At 35.6% G+C, this 12,042-nt stretch overlaps 1 long non-coding RNA gene across 1 annotated transcript; it reads left to right on the top strand.

The window, feature by feature from the left end:
- The first annotated feature begins 7,621 nt into the window (after window positions 1-7,621).
- LOC107480011 (uncharacterized) lies at window positions 7,622-11,801 on the top strand. Its single transcript, XR_001590363.3, has 6 exons — window positions 7,622-7,851; window positions 9,260-9,639; window positions 9,755-9,977; window positions 10,054-10,269; window positions 10,371-10,463; window positions 10,564-11,801. It is a non-coding gene; the product is annotated as an uncharacterized LOC107480011 (long non-coding RNA).
- The last annotated feature ends 241 nt before the right edge of the window (window positions 11,802-12,042 follow it).

Genomic DNA, 12,042 nt, shown 5'->3' with positions numbered 1-12,042 from the left:
GCTATTCCAAAACAAGGTTGTGAAGGTAGGACTCCTTCGAAGGCCACAATTCAGCGGCGACTGCATCGCAAAATGCCACTAGGTGAGGATTTGTTAACTCAATTTCTCCTTTACCCCTTTTTAATTTCTCCTATAAATTCTAATTTATTCTTGCCCAAATTAAGCAAAACCCCGTGAAGAGTCCTTGGAAGCGCACGAACTCTGTTGTCTTCGCTGCTCCACTGCGAAGGTGCTCCCGATCCTGGGTCATGTGCCCACCGTGCACGAAATTGTTGAGCCACCCTCCACCGTTCGCCATCCTGAGCTATCGCGGCCTCTCCCTATCCCTGGTTAGTTCTAACACCCTAAGCTTTCCTTCGTGTTTTCACTCTTGGTTCAGAATTTCGAACAAGAATTTGTCCAAATCTTCTATTAATTAGGGTTAACTGCTGCATTGATTGGGTTATGGATTTGATTCATCTGACTTAGTCCCATGTGAGCAAGCTCAGCTGGCTACTCATTATTCTGCTCCTGTCATAATTTTAACCAATTGAACTCGTGAGTTGTGATTGGCTAGATAGATAATTGCAAAATAATCTACGGCATAGAAGCTTCTAGAGCACACTCCAAACAAGGTTTTTTTCTTTCAACTTTTTTATTATATATGAATATGATGATCTTGATTTATTATTATTGTATTATTCCTCGTTAGGCTTTGTGAGTAGTAGAATTGATCATTTTGTGCTACACAAGAATGCATATCTAATAATGCACGATCTCAGCACCAGTTCATAAAAGAATGCATTACATGGTAGGGGCGTTAAATTGGAAGGGTGGGGGTTAAAAAGGCTGAAATTCACATAATGCTTTAAGGATAAAGGATGAATGGTATTTTGAGAATACATATCTAATGAAGCCATTTTTTACAAGAACTAGGACTTTGTAAAATTGACTCTTCCAAGTGACCATTGAACATTGGTAATTTATTTTTCAACTGCTGTTTTGCTGGTCCGTTAAGTGTGCTTTAGACCTTGGTATTTTGTAAAAACATTCTTGCTAGAAGAGGTTAACATTTTATTTCAGCATAATTTCGTTAACCTTTTTTAGCACATACATAAGGTAACATTGTAAAAGACTTAAAAGACTATCAAAATTTTAGTTCCTTAATAATCTATACTTATTCCTAAAAAAAACAACATTCACTCTATACTTTGCACATATACATTTTGTATTTATAAGAAACAGAGGTGAATGGGGATATATAGTTTTTATCTTAAAGTAGCAATGTTGATTGATAGAAGTAATAGCATTATTGCCACATTAGGATGATGAGACCAAAGTAATAGCTTTGTTTTTCAATTGTTATGAGAAACGGTGAAACTAATCCTTTATATGAGTTGTGTTTCCCTTGCAGCTTTTAAAGTAATACAATAAAATAAAATAAAACCATGTTAGAGTTTGAACTTACAGTCCTTTAGGATTTGGTTATTTTTGCATTGCTTTCATTCTGAGTTAGTTATGAAATGCTATCTGGCTTGCTTGATCCCATGAGATTTTTATGGAAAGTAGGAACTCATTCAGTTGTCACTATCTTTATCTTCAAAATCTTTGAATTTGTTTGGCGTTGTAGCATAACTGGCTAGTCTCCTGAATAAATGCCTTCTTAACATGCTTTCATGAAAATGTCCCTGTTAGCAATTACCTTAACGATGATCCCAATGCTATTGTCGTTCAAGGCACCTTCCTTAAAATTTTTGTGAGAAATATTAACTATTGGAAAAGGCATATAAAACTTTCAGCAGAGTTAGTGAGAGACGTACTTTTTGGTCTTACATATGGGGGTAGCATTCCCAGATACCTTTTTCTTTTAAAGCTTAGTACAAAGCATCTCGGATTATCAACAGATAAAATAATATTCTGCAGAGCATTAATTATCCAATATCCGAAACAATATTCGAGCTTTGCAATTGAATGTTCATTTTATTTATTTAATTTTTCTACTTGTGCTTCATTTGGCAGCATAATATTAATTGAAAGGAAATATAGCCTTGGCTTGTGATATCTAGATTATTGTCTTCAACGTATTTATAGGCTTTTGCCACTGCATGAGAGAGTTATATATGAATTATATAAGTATTAATATATGTAGTTGCCACTGCATGTTAGTTTGCTTTATTAAGAACCTTTTGTCATCCTTGCAAAGATCTTCATCATCAACATAAACATGCCAGCATGCTTTGCTAGAGAATCTTGGGAGTAAATGTTTAGATTTATCTCCAAAATTTTTTTTGTTAGATTAGTTTTCTATTAATATTCTCTAAAATGAACTTTTTATTTCTTTCAAGTGATCTTTTTAATCAAATTTATCTTTCAAAGAATTTAAATTAAACATAACAGAGGATATTATATCCGGCTATTCTCTTCTTATTTTGATGAGTTAACCCCCAATTAAGGGCAGAAAATTTCTATTTGAGGTTTTTATTCTTTATGATTGTTTAGTTTCTTATTAATTATTACATAAATCTAACTTTTACTCCTATTGTTTTTTTCCTCTTTTTTAAGGTTTTTCCTTCTTTGTCTTTTCATTTTTAGGACTTGGGATCAGCAATTCTTTCTACCAGTAATTTTTTAGAAAGCACAGAATTTTGACAATGAGTAAGCAACCTCCCCAATACCTTTCTACATAGTTCTGCTTGCAATATATTGTCTAGTTTACTATGTATGGTACTCTCCCATCTCATAATTGTGATAAACTGATACTGGTTTTCTTGACACACACTCCATTTTTTCCTCTTTTTTTTAGTTTAATGTAATTTTTTACTATTCATTTAGTTGTCTGTGCTATTTCATTTATTTAGACATTGACAAGAGCTGGATTATAAAACCACGAGGTAGTGTAGAATATAGGGATGGTTTGAATAGATTCTGTGACTTCGCATTTACCAATTCATCATCTGATGGGATGATACATTGTCCATGCCCTTTGTATGGGTTCCGATTTTTCCAAACTAGAGAGGATGCCACTCATGACGTGGGTGAGGATTGTGATGAGGCCACCGATTCCTAAAATACATTTCTCCATAATGGATGTAGCTCATATTCACGGGATTTCATGCATATATACTACTGTCATAATTCACCTAGGAGAGATAGTTGATTGTATTCTAGTTATTTCATTATCAGAAAAGATATCTAGATTAAGTTATTTCTTATTATTTAAAACTTATCCCTTCATATAAAGCTCTATTATTTGACTGGGTTCTGATATAAATTGATTTTATCTAACTATTGCCTCTCATATAAGATTTCCTACAATCACATTTTTTAATTGTCCCTGTATGTTCGTTCTATCTCCGTTGCCTATCAGGGAAATTGGAGAGCCGAGACTTCTATCTCATTACCAGAAGCCCTTGGTTCGCAGAGAAGATGATAGAGGCGTCTCCATTCTCTTCGTTGGACCACACAACATCCTTTGCAAGGGAGTTGTGGTTCAAAGAGTCGCGTATACAGTCATGGCTGGATGCCTTTTCTGGACAAAGTCACCTCTATTGAGCCATTGGTCATGCGCCGGCTTCTCTGATGAGGGTTTGTTTGCTAATCCCCAATTAATTAGTATGTGTTTCCTTGTCATATTCTTTGTTGAAACCCATTTCAAGTAGTTATGTTAAATTTATAGGAATTGCTATTTTGGGATCGAAAGTACCGAGCTAAATTTGGGTTTGAGTTTATAACAAGTACAGAATTGTAGTTCTCACTGAAAATACTTGACGAGGCGAAGGTAATACTTCCTATTTTACCTTTCAATTTATCTAATTTATATCACATCTCTCTATCTATGTAGCTAAATTCCTACCTTGCGCTGTTTTGGTAAAATTGCTACAAGTGAAACAGTTTTGCATTTATGACTGCATTTTTTGTCATCCCATATTGATTAGAATTAAAGAAGCCGAGTCACCATTGAGGATGGATATTTAATTGTATTTTTTAGATCAGAGTAAACTCTATTTCCCCTTGATAGAAGAAATTTAGTTGCTTTAAGTTGTCTGCTAGTATCTACAACATACAAATATGTGCGGGTTTAAAATTTACTCAAATTTAATTTCTTGTATTGGCATGATGTGAGCTGGCTCAAGAAAGCACCCAATTATTTTGTATGGCCAGTGATTTCCTAATTCACTCAGCATTGTAAAAGATTACTAACATATCCCTACAAATTTGGAGACACCTTGTACAGAAAATCGTGATACACAACTTCGTGCAGCTGACCAGAAAGTGCATTGGGTCATCCAAGTAATACCTTACGTGAGTAAGGGTCGATCCCATGGAGATTGTCGGCTTGAAGCAAGCTATAGTCACCTTGTAAATCTCAGTCAGGCAGATTCAAATGGTTATGGGGTTTTGATAATTAAAAGAACGAAATAGAACATAAAATAGGATAGAAATACTTATGCAATTCATTGGTGGGAATTTCAGATAAGCGTATGAAGATGCTTTGTTCCCTCTGAGCCTCTGCTTTCCTATTGCCTTCATCCAATCATTCATACTCCTTTCCATGGCAAGCTGTATGTAGGTGGATCACCGTTGTCAATGGCTACCATCCATCCTCTCAGTGAAAATGGTCCTCTAAGGTTTCTCGAATGGCTAATCAGTTGTCGGTTCTGGATCGTGTCGGAATAAGATCCATTGATCCTTTTGTGCACTATCACTGTGCCCCACAGTAGCGAGTTTGAAGCGCATTACAGTCATCCCATCCCAGATCCTACTCGAAATACCACAGACAAGGTTTAGACTTTTCGGATCTCAAGAATGCTGCCAAATGATTCTAGCTTATACCACGAAGACTATGATCGCACGGAATGGAAGACTCTGTTGTCAGGAGAGGCAACCATGCGTCGTGAACCAGGAGGCCAAGAGATACACACTCAAGCTCTCACAGATAGAACGGAAGTGGTTGTCAGGCACGCGTTCATAAGGGAGGATGATGATGAGTGTCACGGATCATCACATCCATCAGGTTGAAGTACGAGTGAATATCTTAGAACAAGAATAAGCGTGAATTGAATAGAAGAACAATAGTACTTTGCATTAATTCATGAGGAACAGCAAAGCTCCACACCTTAATCTATGATGTGTAGAAACTTCACCATTGAAAATACATAAGAACAAGGTCTAGGAATGGCCATGCCTCCCAAATAGCATGAAACAAACGCAAAAGGGTTCAAGACCTGATCCCAAGATCAAAGATGATCAAAAGGTGATCAAAGGATCATCAAAGGATGAAAATACAATAGTAAAAGGTCCTATAACTAGTAACCAAGGGTTTACAGAAATAAGTAAATAATGCAGAAATCTACTTCCGGGGCCCACTTGGTATGTGCTTGGGCTGAGCATTGAAGCTTTCACATGCATAGGCTTTTCTTGGAGTTAAACGCCAGCTTTGGTGCCTGTTTGGGCGTTTAACTCCAATTCTGGTGCCAGTTTGGGCGTTTTACGCCAGAATTTTTATGCTGACTTGGAACGCCAGTTTGGACCATCAAATCGCAGATAAAGTATGAACTATTATACATTGCTGGAAAGCCCAAGATGTCTACTTTCTAGCGCAATTGAGAGCGTGCCAATTGGGCTTCTGTAGCTGCAGAAAATCAATTTCGAGTGTAGGGAGGTCAGAATCCAACAGCATCTGCAGTCCTTTTTCAGCCTCTGAATCAAATTTTTGCTCAGGTCCCTCAATTTCAGCCAGAAAATACCTGAAATCACAGAAAAACACAAAAACTCATAGTAAAGTCATACCTAAAATTATAGAAAAACACACAAACTCATAGTAAAGTCTAGAAATGTAATTTTTGCATAAAACTAATAATTATATACTAAAAACTAACTAAATCATACTAAAAACTACCTAAAAATAATGCCAAAAAGCGTATAAATTATCCGCTCATCAACACCCATTTGCACCAATCTATATTTGTATTTCTTTATGGAGTTTAGGTGCACGATTAACTACAAAGAGCAACTTGCAAGTTGGAACCTATAAAAATGGGATTCGGGTAAGTTGAGACCAAGTTGAAACTTATAAGACTTATGAGAGAGTTTACGTTGGATTTTGAATAAGATCAGAATTATTGGTTGATGCCAGTGATAAGAATTATGGGCAAGATCTTGTTGTCTTTATTATCTTTTTTATTGATAATTGGTCTCTGTGTGCTTTAGGTTTTCTTCTGCTTCTTATTTATAGTATTAATAATAAATATTTTGTACAGACACGCTATGAAAATACTCTGCTCGTTGAACTCGATATTGCATCACGTGAGGAATTCAAGCTCATAAAACATGGCCTTGAACGACTATAGGACAGTAAGAAATACATGATATATGCAATGGTAATATAATAGGATTGTATGTCACACTCTAATGTATCAATTGTTCCTTTGTGTTTGGATATGATGCTGGACTCTCAGGGTTATCTCAACCAAAGATCCAAGAAGCATTCGAAGATCCAGGAGAGGTGGTTCCAGATTCGATGGAGAAAGAGGACGTTGTCTCCTCCGATGGGTCCGATGAGGCTGTTTTTGCCGGTCGAAATGGTTCCATGCTGTTCTATGACCTTAATAAAACGGCAGAAGAAAATGAATATCCTTACAGTAGAATATCTCCTGGAAAAAAGAATGCATGGAACTTGACTATGTGGGCAACACGGTACTTGAATCCTTGAGGACAGTGCTTTAGTTTATTTATTTGAGTTTCAATTGAAGTTATTCCGAAAAGCCAAACCTTGTTCATTGATTTTGTCATAACTCTATAACTTCTCAGATTGTTATTAGAGATTATTTTTGTTAGACAATTTATCATGTTTGAGAATTTAGGAAATGTAATATTTAGGCAAGAATGGTTCAATTGTTTTTTTTAATTTTTGGGGGTGAATAATTAATGAATTGGATTTATCACTGTTCCATGCCACAATGAAGGCCCTCGGTCTCTATTTTATATAAATTTCATTCGCTGGTGTTTAAAATTTTGTTTCTACGGCTTACCATGTGTTCACTCCGTATCATGGGCATATGGAGTTTGAGTAGAGTAGGTTTTGTTAAATTGAGCTTAATAAGCATTCTGCCACTTCCTAATAGCATAGTTTCATTTTAATCGATATTAATAAAGTGCTTCTAACTCTCAAGAATTTCATAATTGATGGAAATGGAACTAATTGTACTCACTTCAAAACTGATATAGTTTAAAAGTATCTTCTGGTAATATTTTTCAATAAGAACAACTAATAAGAATTGTATTTGAAAAATAATTTTTAAGAGCTAAAATATTATAATAAATATAAATATATGAATTGTTGATGTTTTTGGTTAGAGTATATTAAAAATTGTTCTATTATAATAATATTAATAAAAATAAGNCAAAGTCAATGCAGATCGAATCCATTAGATTCGAATTATGAGAAGTTAAGCAAACATGTTTTAGAAATTTTTATTATGACTAATCCTTATACTGTACTATTTAATTATTATTATTATTATTATTATTATTATTTTAAAATTTAGGATATCAAGCCACCTATTATTAATTTTGCTTTAAAATGCTATATTAGGGATTTGGGTTTTCACAAATAAAAGGACCCGCGAAATTAAACAAAAACCCCTTTTATGAAATACCCCAGCTCCGCTATTAATAAGTTATTCTGCTTCTCAATCCTTATTCCCCAGCCCTAACTCGAAAACATTGAACGAAGGAACCCCTCCCCAATAGAAGCTCTCACAACTCGCGCTCCAACGAGGGATCCTTAGCTCGCGCCGGACCTGGGTCTCCAGAAGCTCCGGGTCGCTCAAGTCTCTTCGCCAGTCTTCACAGCTTCCGGTCGAGATCAAGGTTGGCCATCCTAGAGTTTGAACTTATATTCCTTTAGGATTTGGTTATTTTTGCATTGCTTTCATTCTGAGTTAGTTATGAAATGCTATTTGGCTTGCCTTATCCCATGAGATTTTTATGGAGAGTAGGAACTCATTCAATTGTCACTATCTTTATCTTCAAAATCTTTAAATTTGTTTGGCCCTGTAGCATAACTGGCTGGTCTCATAAATAAATGCCTTCTTAACATGCTTTCATGAAAATGTTAGTGTTAGCAATTACCTTAACGATGATTCCAATGCTATTGTCGTTCAAACATAGGTCAGTTTGATTGTTTAGTTTATTTATTATAGATTTAATTATTTTATTATGGGAGATTTGATTATTTTAGTAGTTAATTATTTAAGTAAAAAGATATAACATATGCTTATTGATTTAGTTATTTATTCAATTTTTTTGGCATATTATTTTTTGAGTGTACAATGGTATACTTAGAATTGTTTTGAGTTGTAAGAAACAGAATACATAACCAAAAAAATATAACTTAGATTTCGACAATTTTACATTAACATCGTATATCAAAATAAAGGGAATTGAGTAATTCAGCAAATAAAGGGAACTCCTTAGTACTCTGATGAGTAGGTGTTATATTATAATAGAAAAATACCCAATGTGTATGTGAAGTGAAGTGCACTCTTAAAATAAAACACTTAATTATTCGATGCTTATTATAAAATAAGACACCTTTTTGGCCCCATATACTCGTTGCAATGATTATAGCTAACACTCTAGGACATGCATGAAATAATCAATAGAAGGAGCTAATTAAATTGGGATAGGTCATGAGTAATTTATATGCTTTTCGTTGTTCAAACCTGTACCTAAAATATGACATTAATATATATAGCCATTTGGTTTGTATTTTGATATGTGCGTGGTATTTTTTAATAGTGTTGTCTACCTAAGATTTAATGGTTCGGTCATATCTACCTATAGGCATTTCATAGTATGTATTTCATATATTCTTTGTGTATTTGGTACACATGTTCTTGGAAATTATTTAGTCACTTGTTTTCTTAAGTAAATATATTAAATTATTTAGTCACTTAGCCTTAAACAGTGTACGTGATATTTGAAACCAAAAGCTATATATGGAACATAGCAATTAATTTGGAGTTGCCCTTTGCAATTGCTACAATCTTGAATGTACGTGGTGCTTTTTTTTGTTGAAATAGTTGGGAGCATCTTAGTGTTCTCGCAGAATTTATAGTCTCACATGTATGTAATCTCATATCTATATTTAAATTTGTATTTTTTATATGGATTAGTCAATGAATTATATTTAATTTTGGTTGTAACAAATTTACTAAAACAGAATGATATGTGCTTTGACTCTTTTTTATTTTAATTTGTTATTTGGTTGAAACAGGCACCCTTTATCTTTAAAGATGGCTAAAAAAGGTCGTTTCACGAAAAAACCGAAAGAAGGACCAAGATGTCAGCAACCACAAATGGCTCTGCCTCCGGCCTCTGCTACCCACCGTGATGACTTCGAAATTCTCCCGAACAGTGGTGATAGTGTCCCTCCAACTTCACGCCCGTTCCTTCCGCCGCGCAGTGTACCAAGGCCTGCTCCGCAAACGAGCACAACTACCATTCAGAACTCGGAGCCAAGCTGTGTAAACTCTACGGATAATGCTAATGATGTAGATTCTGTTGATCAAGAAGCTGATTACTCGTTTGTTGATTCTTGAGCTCAGAATCACAAAGGACGTAGGACAATAGAGTTTTCGGAAGTCAGGATAATTGGTAATTTAGCTATTAAATTTTATGTGTTCAACATGATTTACACTCTTAGTGATTATTCTTATTCTCGCATGCTGTCCACTACGGATACACATAAGGTATTATGTTTGGCTTTTAGATTCTGATGGCACAATCAAGCCAGCAAGACTAAGCATGAGGGAGGCTATGGAACGGCTTAATGATAGAAAGATCGTGCTCAAGTTCAACAAGGCAAAGCAAGCAATTGGAAATGAGGCTGGACTGTTGAGTGGCTAGGATCTGACTTTGGGAAATTTCCTATCTATGAGGAAAGTTGGCGTAAGATTACCACTAAGGACAAAGTTTATAACGAATGTGTCAAGGTAAAAGTATATGTCCCCTTTGAAATAAATTTGCTTTATTTTTACAACTTTTGACAAATTGTTGTTATCTATATAGCAAATTTTTCACATTGATGAAGATAGCGAAGGAATTATCAAGAAGAATATTTTGAAAAGTATGGGAAAGTCCTGGAAGGAGACAAAGCTGATGTTGTATAATGCTTATTTTGAGCCAATGTTCACGATTGAACAAAATATTGAGAACCGTCTGCCAGGAATCGATCGAGAGCATTGAAGATGGTACCTTGACTATCACGCCAAACCTGAAACGAAGGTAATGTAGTATATCATTGGTACACAATAATATAAATTATTGTTGCATTGAGTCTTTTTAAATCATCTTATAATCGCCTTTTGTCTCTACACGACCAATAGGAGAAGTGCAAAAAAAATGCAAAGAATCAATCAAAACAACTATATACCCACACTGGCAGGTCGAAAAGCTTTGCACGGCGGATCGAAGAAGAGGTACTTTACTTTTTTTTGTTCATTCTTTGAACTATTTTCGTGACTTGAGGTTGCCTTGATTGTGTGGAAAATGGTAATAGCATAAAATTTGTTGATACAGTCTGAAGAACAAGGGAGAATAGTCGGTAGAGGGGAGCTATGGATCACAGTGCATAAAAAAAGGACGGATCCTATATGAATGATGAAGCAAGAGTAATCGGTGAAAGTGGTACTACTTATAATTGATCGATAAAGTTATGACCTCAAATAGGGTAGTGATGACTAGAATTCATTACCCATTTCAAAATTTAGTGAATTAGTTCTTTTGGCAAGCGCACCAAAATTATCGCCAAGTAATAACCCACTAGGAGTGGGATCGTATTCACAGAGATTGGCAAATTTAAGCAGTTTTAATTGATTGAGGAATTAGTCAAGCGGATCAATAAGATTGTGAAGTGCAGAATTATAAATGACATAAATGTAAATGACTAGAATATAAAGAAAAGCAAGAAAGTGCAGAAATGGAAATTGCAGAATGTAAAGTGCTGAATCATAAATGACTTGAATGTAAATGGGAGTAGGGAATTGTTGAATGTAAAAATTAAGCAGTAAAGAAATGGATAGATAAGAATAGGGAAGTTCATTGAGATTGGGAGATATTGTCTCTTTGGATCAAATCTAGCTTATATCTTCTTCAATCATGCAACTCATTGACCTCTTAGCAATCATAATTGATTGAGCCCCAATCCCTTGGTGACTCAATCTCTCAGATCTTGATCAATAGCCAATTCCTTGGTCTAATTTCTCATGAAGAGAGATATGCTTGGTCCCTGATTACACCACACACCCTCATAGGTCCAGGTAGAGGGGGGGATTATATGTCACGTATCCCATCACCAAAACCCAGAATCTATTCAAGTGTAAGAAGGGATTTCAAGCATGGTTTCATGTTTCCTTTCCCAAGGTTCCCATAAAACCCAATTGCATTCAATCTCTTTCTCAAGATAATTGAACACTAAGCATTAAGAACGAAATTCCTTCTAGCAAATCAAAGAGAAGATGAATAGAAGAAGAATTTTACTATTATCAATCCATCAAGTACAACAGAGCTCTCTCTCTCAATGAGAGGGAAGTTAGCTACTCATAGCTTGAAAAGTACTCAAAAGTGGAGTGTAAAAGTGGATCTAAAACTAACTGCTTAACCCCATTCTTCAGTACTCTTTGGGGATATTTATACTACTCCTAGTAAAATAAAAGAATTACAAAAGTGAAAAGGGAAAATTACATTTTGGAGGGAAAAGAAAACTCAATAAGCGTGACTTCCCAGCTGGCGTGTGGCTGGCGCGTCACGTGCCCTTCAAACTACTTGAACTAGTGTGGCACGCCCAGGGTCTGGCGTGCCACGCCCTTGTTGTGTACTTGGCTAAGATCCACTGGAAAGTTGCACTAGCGTGGCACGCCCAGGGTCTGGCGTGCCATGCCCCTTTATGAGTGAGTGGTTCCTCTGTTTGGCGTGCCATGCCACGAACTCAAGTGGCACGCCCCAATGCTTCTTTGCCCTCTAAATGACACTGGCGTGCCATGCCTGGTTGCTCAAGTG

Source organism: Arachis duranensis, chromosome 3 (assembly GCF_000817695.3).
Source record: "Arachis duranensis cultivar V14167 chromosome 3, aradu.V14167.gnm2.J7QH, whole genome shotgun sequence".
Taxonomy (NCBI): Eukaryota; Viridiplantae; Streptophyta; class Magnoliopsida; order Fabales; family Fabaceae; genus Arachis; species Arachis duranensis.
This window is presented reverse-complemented; position numbering and strand designations above follow the sequence as displayed.